The sequence below is a fragment of the Triturus cristatus genome, chromosome 8 (genome assembly GCF_964204655.1).
Source record: "Triturus cristatus chromosome 8, aTriCri1.1, whole genome shotgun sequence".
NCBI lineage: Eukaryota > Metazoa > Chordata > Amphibia > Caudata > Salamandridae > Triturus > Triturus cristatus.
In genome coordinates, this window is record NC_140591.1 from 985,407,694 (window position 1) to 985,420,809 (window position 13,116).

Below are 13,116 nucleotides of genomic sequence, written 5' to 3' on the forward strand. Positions count from 1 at the left end.
TGAAAAAGGTGGTAACCATGTTTTTGAATTTAGATGCTCCTTGTACTTCCACATTGTAACATTCTGAGCTCTAAATGAATACCTCTTGCATATCGGTAAGATAAAGGCCTTCTTTTATATTAGCAATGGAGCTTTTCACCACAGCACAGTGGTGTTTTCTTCATTTCTCCTATTACCTCATTGTCTTTGATGTGGAATTCACAAAGGACACAACATGCTCTTAACCTTGTTTGTATTTCAGTTCAAAGATCATACAACTGTGGTAACGCTTTGAGCATTCCAGAGCAGAGATAGCATCAACCAATTAAATGATTTCTGATCAATCACTTCATCTGTTCCAGAACCTGTTCACTACTGGATAGATGCTTATTGCCAAATTCACAAACCTTTGCCTATGAGAAGCAGTGGCATACTCTTGCCTTAGATGTGAGTTCTACCTAAAAAACAAGGCCTGGCTCAGAAAGTATTTTAGGGATTGATTTCCAGGTGAAGAGTGTGTAGTACCCGAAGTGCACCAAGTAAATTTTTTGATATTATAACTGCTTTTTTGTCAAGGAAACTAGAGATATTAAAGAACATAAAAAATGTAAATGAAATAAATACTATAAAAACAATTTTAAATATTCTATGAATGGAATTGAACTCACAAAGCTTCATCTGTTTTGAAGGGATGTATGCTGTAACAACGCGTACCATTACAACGCGGTATGTTACATCGTGGTTTTAACAACGCAAGTCGTTACATCGACTTGCGTTGGAGGGCGCTGGACATAGGAATAGTGTGAATTACTATTCCAACTCCAGTCTACGTACAGTAGGGAAGGTGTTGGAAAGTAATTCACACTATTCCTTATCCTACAGCGCCCTCCAGTGCAAGTCGGTGTAACGACTTGCGTTGTTAAAACCACGATGTAACAATACCTCGTTGTAATGGTTGCGTGGTAAAGGATGTTTCCCGTTTTGAAGTGTTTATTGTGGGTGCTCTGCTCATACCAGACAGTATGACCATTGGATGGTATTGATTAGTTCATAGATCCTGGACTAGTAGAACTTGGGATGCAGCACTGTTAAATTATATAAAATAGAAAGTAGGTGAAACTACATGTTCATGACATGTGTGGCTGTAGATACACATGCTATGCATACTCCTGCCATCTAGTGTCGGGCTCGGATGTGCGCAAGTTGTTTTTCTTTGAAGAAGCCTTTCGAGTCACAAGGTCTGTGACCCCTTCTCTTGTCAATAAAGCACATGGTCATCGACTCCATTGTTAGATTGTTTCCTTTCTGCCATTGGGTTCGGACGTGTGCTGCTGTGCTCTGGGTTGACGCCGTCACAGTGCTCTTTTTGGTTCACATAGTTCCTTCCCTCCATCTGTATTGCATTTAGAGCACGCCTCTCTTACTTTCTGTCTTGGATCAATGTGTGATTTCTTTCCTTGAGCGAGATTCGGGTAGACTATGGCCCCACCTGGGCCTCGCCCATCAGGACCTACTGCCGTCTCTCCGTTGTATGTCTCCACCATGCCACCCCGGTAATGGAATGGATGTCATTTTAATACTGTACTCGCTCCAACATGAAATATCTGACGGATTTCCATCAGGTCTGCAATATTTGTCTGTCGCCAGAACACAACAAGGCTGCCTGCAATACTTGTCGCTCCTTCCTCTCCAAAAAAGACTCTTCATGACTGCTGCGCTTGTCGAATAAAGATGTCGCATACAGGTGGAGATGACTTCCCAGAACTCTTCGGTCCCAAGAAAATCGAGAGGGAACACCATCTACAATCGTCAGCTGGGAATGAAGAGGCTTTCTACCCCGGAGGCAGTCCTGGTTCCAACCTGGAGATTGAGAAGCTTCCACAAGCTCAACAGTTCATGAGTGTGGTACCCCCTGTCCCTTTTCAGCCAAACGGTACTCAGCCCCTCTGGAACACCAAGACAGGCTTTCAGGCCGCCACTGCCTTCGGGCCATGGTTGGCACCGCCAAATTGCTTCGGACACCCTGCCCAGCTCCTGCTCAGCGCTGAAAAAGCCTCCAAGACCGACGGTTTCTGCGCCAGCCACCTTGACACCAGCACCGAGCCAACACGCAGCACCAACCACATCCGCTGTAGCACCAATCGGGACCTCGTCTTATAACATCTAGGGTGGATGAAAATATAAGGCCTCACCTTCTGACTTCATCTATTTATGTGGTCAGCTCCCACCCAATTATCTGGTATTTGCCACTGCCTGTAAGTGAGTCAACTCCCAGGCCAGCAGAGATGCGTCCTGATAAGGAAGGCAAACACAAAGATGAGGCAGGGAAATGGTTTGCCTCACAATTGGTCAAACACTGGAGCATTGCTAATTCTGTTGGCCTTCATCCAACTTAAGATTGTGCCCACTGGGGCAAAATGGATGAGCTCCTCCAATACCTTCCTACAAAGCATAGAAAATTGGGTCAGGAGATAGTTTCTGAGGTCAAGCTGATCTTAAACACCTCTATTCACTGTGCCGTAGATGCAGCTGACACAACTGCTTGAGGGGTAAATTCTAGCATTCAGCTATGTAGACACATATGGCTCCGTATCTCTGACTTTAAACCGAAAGTTTAGCAGAACTTGATGAACATGCCCTTTGATGGTGGACCAAGCTTTAAAAATAATTCAAAAGGATTTGGAGACAGTCAAAGTGATGGGAGCACTGCAAACACCTGCACTGTGCAGTACATTTTACCCTTCCCCTTACTGTGGAGGCTCAAAGACCACCCTTCCTGAAGCTGTCATGTCTTATCAGCACACCCAGTGTCAGCCATCCTCTTCCAGCGGCCGTTTTAGAGTGTCCTATAAAGGATACAATTGCAGAGGCAAGGCTCGCTCCCCAAAAGCAGCTACACCGAACACAAAATTCTGACTTGCCTCTTTTTCCCCCGACCACCCAACACCTCCAGAGGGCACCTACAAGGCTTCTTTCCTACATGGCAAATCATCGCCACAGACCAGCGGTTGTTCAATATTATCCAAAATGGTTATTGTCTGGAGCTCACTTCCATGCCTCCCACCATTCCACCTCACACAGACTGTCACCAAAACATCAAAGACTGCTCATGGAGTAGGTCAAAGCCCTCCTCCTCAAAGGGGGCTATAGAACCAATGTTAGAATTGGGGGTTCTGGTTGGCTAGGTATGTAGGTAGGCCAGGCTGAACCCACCACTCTAGTCAGTATAAGGGAGTTACACACCCAAGATAACCCCTGCTTATCTCCTTGTTAGCTTGGCAGAGCAGTCAGGTTTATACCAGAGGCAATGTGTAAAGCGTTTGCGAAACACACACACACACACACAAACACTAGTGTCAAATTAGGCACACCACAAAGAGAAGCTCCACACAAGGTTATAGGAAAGTATATCCTTCCTATTGTACACCAAAATACATTAGTTCACATAAATCAATCTTGTTCTGGCACTCACATTAATTGATAGAGAATGGCGTGGTATTGATAATCACTTTGAATAAAAACATAAGCGTTATGAGCTATGCACTTTCAGTATTAATCCCCTTAAATGGAATCACATTGAATGAAGACATAAGCATTATGAGTAATGCACTTTCAGTATTAATCACCATAATGGAATCACATTGAATAATGGTACAAGCATTATGAGTTATGCACCGTTAGTGGTAAACGCCTTGAATGAAATCACTTTGTAAAAATGCTCACAGCACATATTTTAACTTGTGGTACCGAAAATTGCCCCCCCCCTTTCTCACTGAGGGTAGTGGAAGTAAGTGGCAGAGCTTTCTGTGCCTAACTACAACCACGGGGAAGGGAAACTGCTGGGATACCTTCTGCTGGCCTAGTGCCTCAGCACTGATCTCTTCCGGGCGTTGGGGAAGGATTCAGGCTGTTGCCCGTTCCTCGCTGAATCAGGATATGTAGAAGGCCCGAGAAGCTCAATGCTCCCAGGTGAATCACACTTGCACCGCTGGGTGCCCGCTTTAAGGTCTCCAAGGTGTGAGATGCAAGGCGCCTTCCAGCAGAGCATGACCTGGCAGACAGGTGAGGCTGGAGCAGAGGAGGCGGGGCTCCGGATCCCTGGGCAGCGCTTGGCCACACTGGAGACTATGTGATGTGTTGGTGGCCCAGCTCTGACTGCTCTGAGACGATGGCTGCTGCTGCTGGACTGGCTTTGAATCTCAGGGGGTTGCAGGGGTTCTTTTGCGCTGACCATGACATCGCTTGGGTAAGTCCTCATCTCACTCACGGCTTCGTGCTGCAGCAGGGGGGGCTTAGTCCAGAGTCGGGAGCAGAGCTTGGTGGAAAGAGCAGCGCACAGCGCCTAAGGCCCCAAGCTATGGCTTCAGATCAGTGAATACATAGGAGTGGACTGCCCCTGCAACAAAGCGCAGAAAGGCTTCCAGGTAATAAAGCCTCAGGCAACCCGTTTAGATTTAGGAAAAGCAAGAATGGAAACCTTGATGTCCCTGACTTTCCTAGAACAGGAGGCCAGTGCAAGCAGGCCCTTGAAGATTTCTTTTCAAGCAGGATACCACAGCAGGGCAAAAAGTGTCAGTCATTTTCCTCCACCACAGACAGAAGCAGCAACTGCAGGCCAACCCACCCCTCTCTCACACAGTCCTTCCGCTATTCTTATTGGCAGGGTCCTCTTGTTCCTTGAAGTAATCTAAAGCCCTGGGTTTCACATGTAATATTTATACTCAAAAATGTCTTTGTTATCTTTGTGGCAAGGGTCTCTGTACCCAGTCCGTACCAGTTCTGTCCTCACTTCAGTATGAGCACAGGGGAGGAGCGACATCATTGTGCAAGGGAGACAGGCCCTATTCAGCTGCAAGGAAATCTCCTCTCACTACTCTTAATGCGGCCTAGGTCTATTCAGCTCAATCTGAGTCACCCAGGAAGGGCCAGGCACACCTCAACCACCCCCCCCCTGGGGTTGTCTATAGTGAATACACATCTCCAGCACCTGCCACTCCAAAACCAGACAGTCAATCCACAAACAGGCAGAGGTACACAGGCAATGCCTACTTTTTAGTGGCATTTTCAAACACAAAATATAAAAACCATCTTTACTAAAAGATGTGTTATTAAATTCTGAGTTTAGGGAGTCCAAACTTTATGGTTCTATCTGGTCCCAATGGAAAGTTATGCCTGCAAGATGTTATTTACAGTAGTGAAAAACTAAATTGTCAGTATTTCACTATCAGTACGTCACACACACCAGTACATGTCCTACATTTCGCATATATTGCACCCTGCCCATGGGGATACATTGGGGCTGCCTGAGGAGTGCCTTACATGTAAGAAAAGGTAAGGTTACAGCTTGGCAAGTTGGTGCACTTGCCAGGTGATCCTGGCAGTTTGAAACTGCGAGCAGACACTGCAGTGGCAGGTCTGAGATACCTGTACAAGGCTACTTATGTGGGTGGCACAACCAGTGCTGCAAGCCCACTTAGTAGCATTTGAATTACCGGCCCTGGCAGACTCAGTGCACTGTACTAGGGACTTACCAACAACTCAAATATGCCAATCATGGATAGCCAATCATAATTTGAATTTACCCACTTTCACTTTGACACTGTTCAGCAGTGACAAAGTGCTCAAAGTGTCTAAACCAGCAAAAAGTCAGGGGAAACAACGCCAAGGATGCCAGGTCTAACAATTATTCCCTCGCCATTAGCCAAGTACAGATGTGTACTCACCATACTTCCTAATACCCAAAAAAGAAATGTCCCATATGATCATTCTGGAGCTCAGGTCCCTAAATGAATACATCTTGTCAGAGCAGTTTCACATGATGACCATTCAGGATGTCATCGTGCTTCTTTAGCAAGGCGACTTTATGGCCGCGCTCAACCTAAAGGATGCCTATTTCCACATACCAATAGATCCAGCTCATCGCCGGTATCTCAGATTTGTGGTCAGCAGAAGACATAAACAGTTCAAAGTGCTCCCCTTTGGGGTCACTACTGCACCTTGGGTGTTCACCAAATGACTTGCGGTGGTGGCTGAACACCTAACCAGACAGGGCATCCACGTTTTTCTTTATCTGGATGATCGGCTTATCAAAAGTGCCACCTGCAAGCAGTGCTGCAAACACACTTAGGTCACAATAGATCTGCTTTATCGCTTAGGGTTTACCATCAATGCCTCAAAATCCAACATCTAACCCTTCCAGATCCAGTCCTACCTAGGGGCTATTCTCAACTTAGAGGTAGGTATGGCCTATCCAAATCCTGTCAGGCTTGAGTCCTTTCAGACACTGCTCCCCTTTCTTCAACCAAATCAACAACTCACAGTCAGAACAGCCATGCACCTCCCAGGCCTGATGGCCTCCTGCATTGCCATAGTACCTTCATGCCAGGCTTCACATGTATCCGTTGCAAGAATGTTTAGCGCAACACTAGTCTCAGGTGAAGGATCACTGGGATGCCACTGCATTTATCCCTCTCTGCAGTGGTGGGACACATGTTGCAGGGGCCTTTCTTTGACTCAGTTCTGCAGAGTATTGTTATAGGGGACGCTCCTTTTACAGGGTGGGGCACAAACTTACAGGATTTGACTGTACAGGGTAAGTGGAAAACCAAGTATGAGGGCCTCCACATCAACTACATGTAACTTCTAGCTATTCACCTATCATTGAAGGTTTTCCCAGCTCACTTGATAGGCAAGGTTGTTCTTGTCCGGGTAGCCAATATGACAGCCATGTATCACCTTCAGAAACAATGGTGGACATGGACAGCTGTCTTGGCTATCCTGGAGAATTTGGCATTGGGCTCTCAGCCACAAAATCCATTTCTTAGTGGAGTACCTTCCGGGGATGGACAACAATTTTGCTGACCTCATAAGGATGCGTCAATAAGTCAGTAAGTGGAAACTCCACCCGCAAGTGCTCCACTCTTACTTTCACAGATGGGGGTTCCCAAAGATCAACTTGTCCACTACAGCAGAAAGTGCCAAATGCCCAAACTTCACCTCCAGGCTCCCACAGTCTAGCAGCAATGCACTGTGGATGAACTGGTCAGGGATATTTGCCTCTGCTTTTCCTCCTCTCCCTCTTCTTCCATTTGTGGTTTGGAGGCTTCAGCAGGTGTACCTCATACTCACCCTGGTGGCACCCACATGGGCCCAACAGCCCTGGTTCACAACTCTGTTTGAACTCTAATTTCACATGAGAGGCTTCCCACCAAGCCAGACATTCTCATGCAGAACCATGGAGAATTTAGCCAACCAGATCCAAGGTCCCTCCACCTTGTGATCTGGCTCCTGAGTTCATAGATTTTGAATACCTTAATCTTCCACTTGAATGCATGAGTATTCTCAAGGAAACTCACAGACCTACCACCCGTGTCTGCTACACGGCCAAATAGAAAAGATTTGTCTGCTACTGTCATTCAAAAGAAATTAACACATTGAAAGCCACAGTGCAAGACACTGTCTGTTACTTATTTCACTTGCAGGTTCCTGGGATAGGCTTTACCTCCAATTGATTACATCAAGCCACCGTGGCCACCTACCTTCAGAACAGACAACATATTTCCCTCTTCTGGATACTGGCTATTACAGCTTTCATGGCGGGTCTCAAAATTGTCATTCTTCCACGGGTCTCACTGGCACCCTTGTGGAATCTCAACATTGTGCTCTCATGACTCATGGGTCCTCCATTTGAGCCCACCCACACCTGCCTCTTTAGGTTCCTCTCTTGAAATGTGGCATTTCTAGTTGCTATCACCTCACTAAGGCGTGTTAGTGAGCTTCAGGCTTTAACCCTGGAAGAACCTTTCTTCCCAGTACATAGGCCGAGGGTTGCCCTCCACATCAACCTGAAATTTCTCCCTAAAGTGTTATCTCACTTCCACCTTAATCAGTATATTGATGTTCCTGCTTTTTTCCCGCAACCTGATTCAGTTGTGGAATGGGCTCTCCATACTTTGGATGTAAAGCAAGACCCCATGTACCGCGTTGCTAGAGCCAGGCCATCTAGGAAGACTCATCAACATTTTGTTGTTTTTCCTGATCTCCACACAGAAAAGGCTCTATCAAAGTCAAGCATTGCCAGGTGGATAGTTAAATGCATCCAGACATACTATGCTAAAGCCAAGAGGACTCTACCCTCCTCCTAGAGCACACTCTACTTGAATGAAAGGAGCTTTTATGTTCTTCCTGAGGAACATCCCTATAGCTGATATATCCAAAGCAGCTACATGGTCCACACCACACACTTTCGCAAAACATTACTGTGTGGATGTCCAAGCGCGCCAACAAGCAAATTTTGGCCAGGCAGTTTTTCGAACCGAAAATGTTACTTACCCTGCAAGCATCTGTTTGTTGCATATAGTGTGTATATTCATATGCACCCACCCTCCTCCCGGACGCCTGTGGCCCTTGCAGTGTCTTTATGTTTTCTCTTTTTCTTCTTATGCATGGACAACTCCTCATTGCTTCACTTCACTTCACATTCTATCCTCAACTGCCGTGTGGAAAAACAATCTAACAATGGAGTCGATGCCATGCGCATTATTGCGAAGAGGAGGAGTCACAGTACCTCGTGGATCGAAAGGCTTCTTAGAAGAAAAACAACTTGTGCACGTTGGTGCTCAACACTAGATGCTAGGAGTATGCACAGCTAGTGAATCTACTGCACTATATGCCACTAACAGATGCTTACAGGGTAAGAAACATTTTCCATTTATGAACTCGAAAAAAAGTGTGCATTGTATACAATGTTAACGTATTTTCACTGGCACGACCAGATCAATGTTGATTATATCATTGATCTACTATTTGTCAATTAACCAATCTGCCCTTTTCAATCCTTAGCTTGAGTTTGAGTGTAAATAAAATATATATGCAGTGAATTAATGAGTTTTAGTTTGTACTAATTTCAGTTGTCTAACTATTATACTGTTGGATTTTTTGCCTGTTTGTCTCACTTTTTGCTGAACTGTTTTTGTTAAATTTAGTAATCTGGACACTTTAACTCTGCCAACCAGTGCTAAAGTGCATGTGATCACTCCCCCTAAACATGATGACATTGGTGTGTCCACAGTTGGCATATCTGATTTACTTAGAAGTCCTTACTAGAGTGCTCTATATGGGCCCAGGGCCTGTGTATTAAATGCTACTAGAGGGTCTGCAGCACTGATTGTGCCAGCCACTTAAGTAGCCCTTTAAAACATGTCTCAGGCTTGCCACTGCAGAGCCTGTGTGTGCAGCTTTACTGCCATGTCGATTTGGTATTTAAAACCCCTTGCTGAGCCTTAAACTTCCCTTTTATTACATATAAACCACCCCTAAGGTAGGCCCTAGGTAGCCCATAGGGCAGGGTGGTGTGACATTACATGTCCTGGTAGTTAAAAACTCCCAAATTAGTTTTCCACTTCTGAGAGGCCTATCCATCCCATAGGTTAACATTGGAGATTCCTTTGTTACATCTAATATGTGTAATTCCCAATTGGAAGGAGGTTAAGCTCTCATGTTTAACACCTATGGAATTGTAATGATAAATTCTCTTTAATAGTGAAGTGGAATTTATCATTACAATTTTTAAAATGCCACTTTTAGAAAGTTTGCATTTTTTTTGCTCTAAGCCCTGTGTGTCTGCTGCATGTCTCCAGTACAGGTCTGGGGTGGGTGACCGCTGGGTTTTGTGCATTCCAATTAGACAGCCACACACAAAGAGAGTTTAGGTGTGACTGGAGCTAGGGCAGAAATGGAGGACCTCTGTGCACTTCAAAGCCCCTCTTTGAAGTCACCCCAACTTCAAAGGCACCACTGGGTACAAAAACAGGACTTCCTACCCTACCAACTCAGCACACTTCTGGATCTGTGGATACTCAGCCAGGAAGAAGGACTGCTGTGCTGCTGAAGGATGACTGCCACTCTGTTGGACTGCTGCTTTGGAAGAACTGTTTTTTTTTCTGTGCTGCCCTGCCTGCTGCCCACCTTGCCTGGGTGAGAAGGACTGGACCTACACCACTTGAACACGGAGTGACTCCAAGGGCTTGTCTGCTTCCCTCTTGTTTGAAGTCTCAGGGACACAAAAGACTTTTCGACTACTCCACAGCCCTGCTACAGCACCTGGACTCTGTCAACTGTGAGTCTTGATCTGCCAAGTGGTGCCAACCCAATCCTTGACCCTTGGCAGTAGTAGGTACAAAGTTATGTTCAAGCAGAAATCCACCCATTGACACCATTGCGTCTCTCAGAACCGGCCTTCTGGAACTATTGGATTTGATCTGGTCAAGTACGGCCAGATAGCTCTGGTTGGAACTTTATGCTTTTAAGCACTACATTTACAAATATTCTTTAAAAGTTGAAAACTCCAATTCTAATTATTGGATTTTTGTCGTTTTGTTTAATAGATTAAGCTCTATTTTTCTAACCAGGTGGGGTATCTTTTTCTGTGATGTTTTCACTGTTTTACTATTTGAAGTGATGCACAACTAGTTTACACATTGCCTCTTAAGTTAAGCCTGACTGCTCTGTGCCAAGCTACCCGAGGGTGAGCACAGCTTAATTTAGGGTGTGTATCTGACTCACCCTGACAAGAATGGTGGTTACTGCTTGGACACCCAACCAGAAACCCAATTTCTGACACTAGCACATTCCTGAATCCTTTGTGTGATTAGAAATAGAGCATAGTAAACTATGAAAATAATTTGTTTACTACTTATAGATCTTGAGATGGTTGTATTTGTATTTGTAATTTTGGTCAGATGACAGTTCCTTAAACCACTGGCAGCATAAATGAAAGCCACTAACCTCTTTAACATATCGGTTATGTCTGAGCTCCTCTAGCTTTGGCAATAGCTGCATGAATTTTCAAACTACCGCTATCATAGAAAAACCGGTAACATATCATATCAATATACCTCTTACTCAGGATCTTAATGCCAGTTCCTCTTAAAATTTTGGAATAATGTTCATCAACCTAATTACATATCCACCATGCTGCAATCTGCTAAATCCACTGCAATCAGTTGTTACCATATCTACTCAACAGAGATTGAGTTTACAGGCTTTTACATGTTTCCCATCCCACCACCACCAAATCTCATTGACCTTCATCCTTCTTGACCTCTTTCGCAGTCAACCAACATACCATGCTTGCTTTTATCTCCTTCCTTTGTTCTGCACCAGAATCCTTTCCATCTATGTTCACAACCATTCTTTCACAGTTTGTTTGTATTTTGCATTCTTTCCAGTTTGTTGGTATTTTGCATTCTTTTCATCCACTCCCTAACAATTGATTTTCCACAGAGATTATTTCTCTACTTCCTGTTTTTTTCACCAGTATAATATTTAAGGTCACTTCTCTGACTTGAGCCTATCACATTATTCACTCTGGGCCTAAATAACAAAGATAAGTGAGATTATTTTATCAATGTCATAGGAATTTGAACTAAATTGTTTTCGTCTTCTGTCCCTAGAGATACAAAATTACTGTCTCTACACTGGTTATACAATTATGTCTGCTGCAGCCTATCTTGCTTAATATAGTGCGCATAGCTGAAACTGTGTTCTTGAGGCCCAGACCAGCATCTTCAGAATCTGAAACCCTTTGTAATATAACTTCAAGTTGTTTAACATATCTTTCCATTTTACAATCTGAAACATAAATTGTCTAGCCTGGCAAACCAAGTGTGTGGGCGCCTTGGTGTGTAGTGCCTTGAGTCATCCATGCCATTTTGCTATGCAGCGCTCTCAGCTGCCCACTCAGTGCTCGCATAACCAACTAAGTCCCACTCTCTGCCCTCTGCTGCTCCCACCAGATCGCCTCTTGGACCTTGCTGCTTCGGACTCATCCAGTAGACCTTCCCTTTTGAGACCGAAGACAGTGACCCGGAGGAACAGTGTGGTGGGGTGGGGGGCTCCCGACCTTGCTGCCTTGTTTGATAAATGACTGGCCTCCCCCCGCTGCTTTTGCCTGCTGACCTCACATTTTCCCTGTGGGGTGTCCTTCCCCACCTGTGACAGGCCCGTATGGAGCACGTGGGTGCTGAAGAGTGCCGACCCCCTAGAGACTTTGCCTACCGGCCTCCCAGCTAGCCCCCTCATAACCGGACACCCATTGGCTCCCATTGGAGCCTGCCGTGGGCCTCCCTCATGTGGAAACGCCGGTGTCTTTTGACTGGATCGGCCGAGTACTGTGGTGTCTTTTTGTTGATGTGGCTTGGGGATGGTGCATTGGGCATCTGCGCTTTCCCCACCAGCAGACTATGGCACAATTGAGTCAAGGAGACGCATTCCCCTAGTCACCGCCTACCATATAGTGAACCGTACTTGGGCCCTGTGATAGTATGAGTGCCCCTGCCTTCCGTTGCCTATATGACTGGTGCTCCTGCTCTGAGATGCCACAACTGGCCCTTCCTTCTCCTCGCCCTGATAGCAACCTCACCCAGTTGGGCACGACTGGCCAGCTCGTGTTGTCGTGTGGTTTTGCCAGATTACCCTTAGCCTCAGGGCCTGGGGAACACCACTAGCAGATCCATACCAGGAACTTGGCTCTCTATCACTGTCTAGGAACCATTCCTCGATCATCTCAGCTCGGACATAGGCAGAGGGTGGGCGAGACCTTGGGCAACCTGTCGAAAGAACTGCAACCTTTGGAACTGCACAGGGTCCCCTCTGCCTCAAGGTACACCCGAAAAGTTGGATTCGATTTTAGCCGTCATTGAGAAATTGCGCACGAAACTGGAATAGACATTTTCAATTGCAATTACTCTTTTTTGAGATGATAAGAGGAAGTTATCTGACCGGGTATCGCAGACAGAATGTTCCATGCAGGAACTTCACCCTAAATTTGATGACTCCTAGAAACAACTGCTGGAACTTACAGATCGCATATGGTTGCTGGAGGCAAGTGCACAGGATGCTAAGGGCCGATCCCGCAGGAGTAACCTCAGGATAGTGGGACTGGCTTAGGAAATGGCAGAGGGTATGTAAGGGCAGACCCAGTTCCTTATCTAGAAACATGGATTACATTCATTATGCCACCAGAAGCATTAGCCCCCTTCTTCTCTATAAATTGGACCTGCAAGATCCCTTGCCATTGCCCTCCCCCGGGCTCAGCACTGAGGCCTCTCTTGGCTAAACTCCTACACTACAAAGATC

The 13,116-nt window shown here is 45.6% G+C and overlaps 1 protein-coding gene across 1 annotated transcript in view; it reads left to right on the top strand.

The window, feature by feature from the left end:
• The window catches only part of FRMPD4 (FERM and PDZ domain containing 4), a 1,281,777-nt gene that overhangs the window by 1,228,652 nt on the left and 40,009 nt on the right, over positions 1–13,116 (top strand). The window lies entirely within an intron of this gene.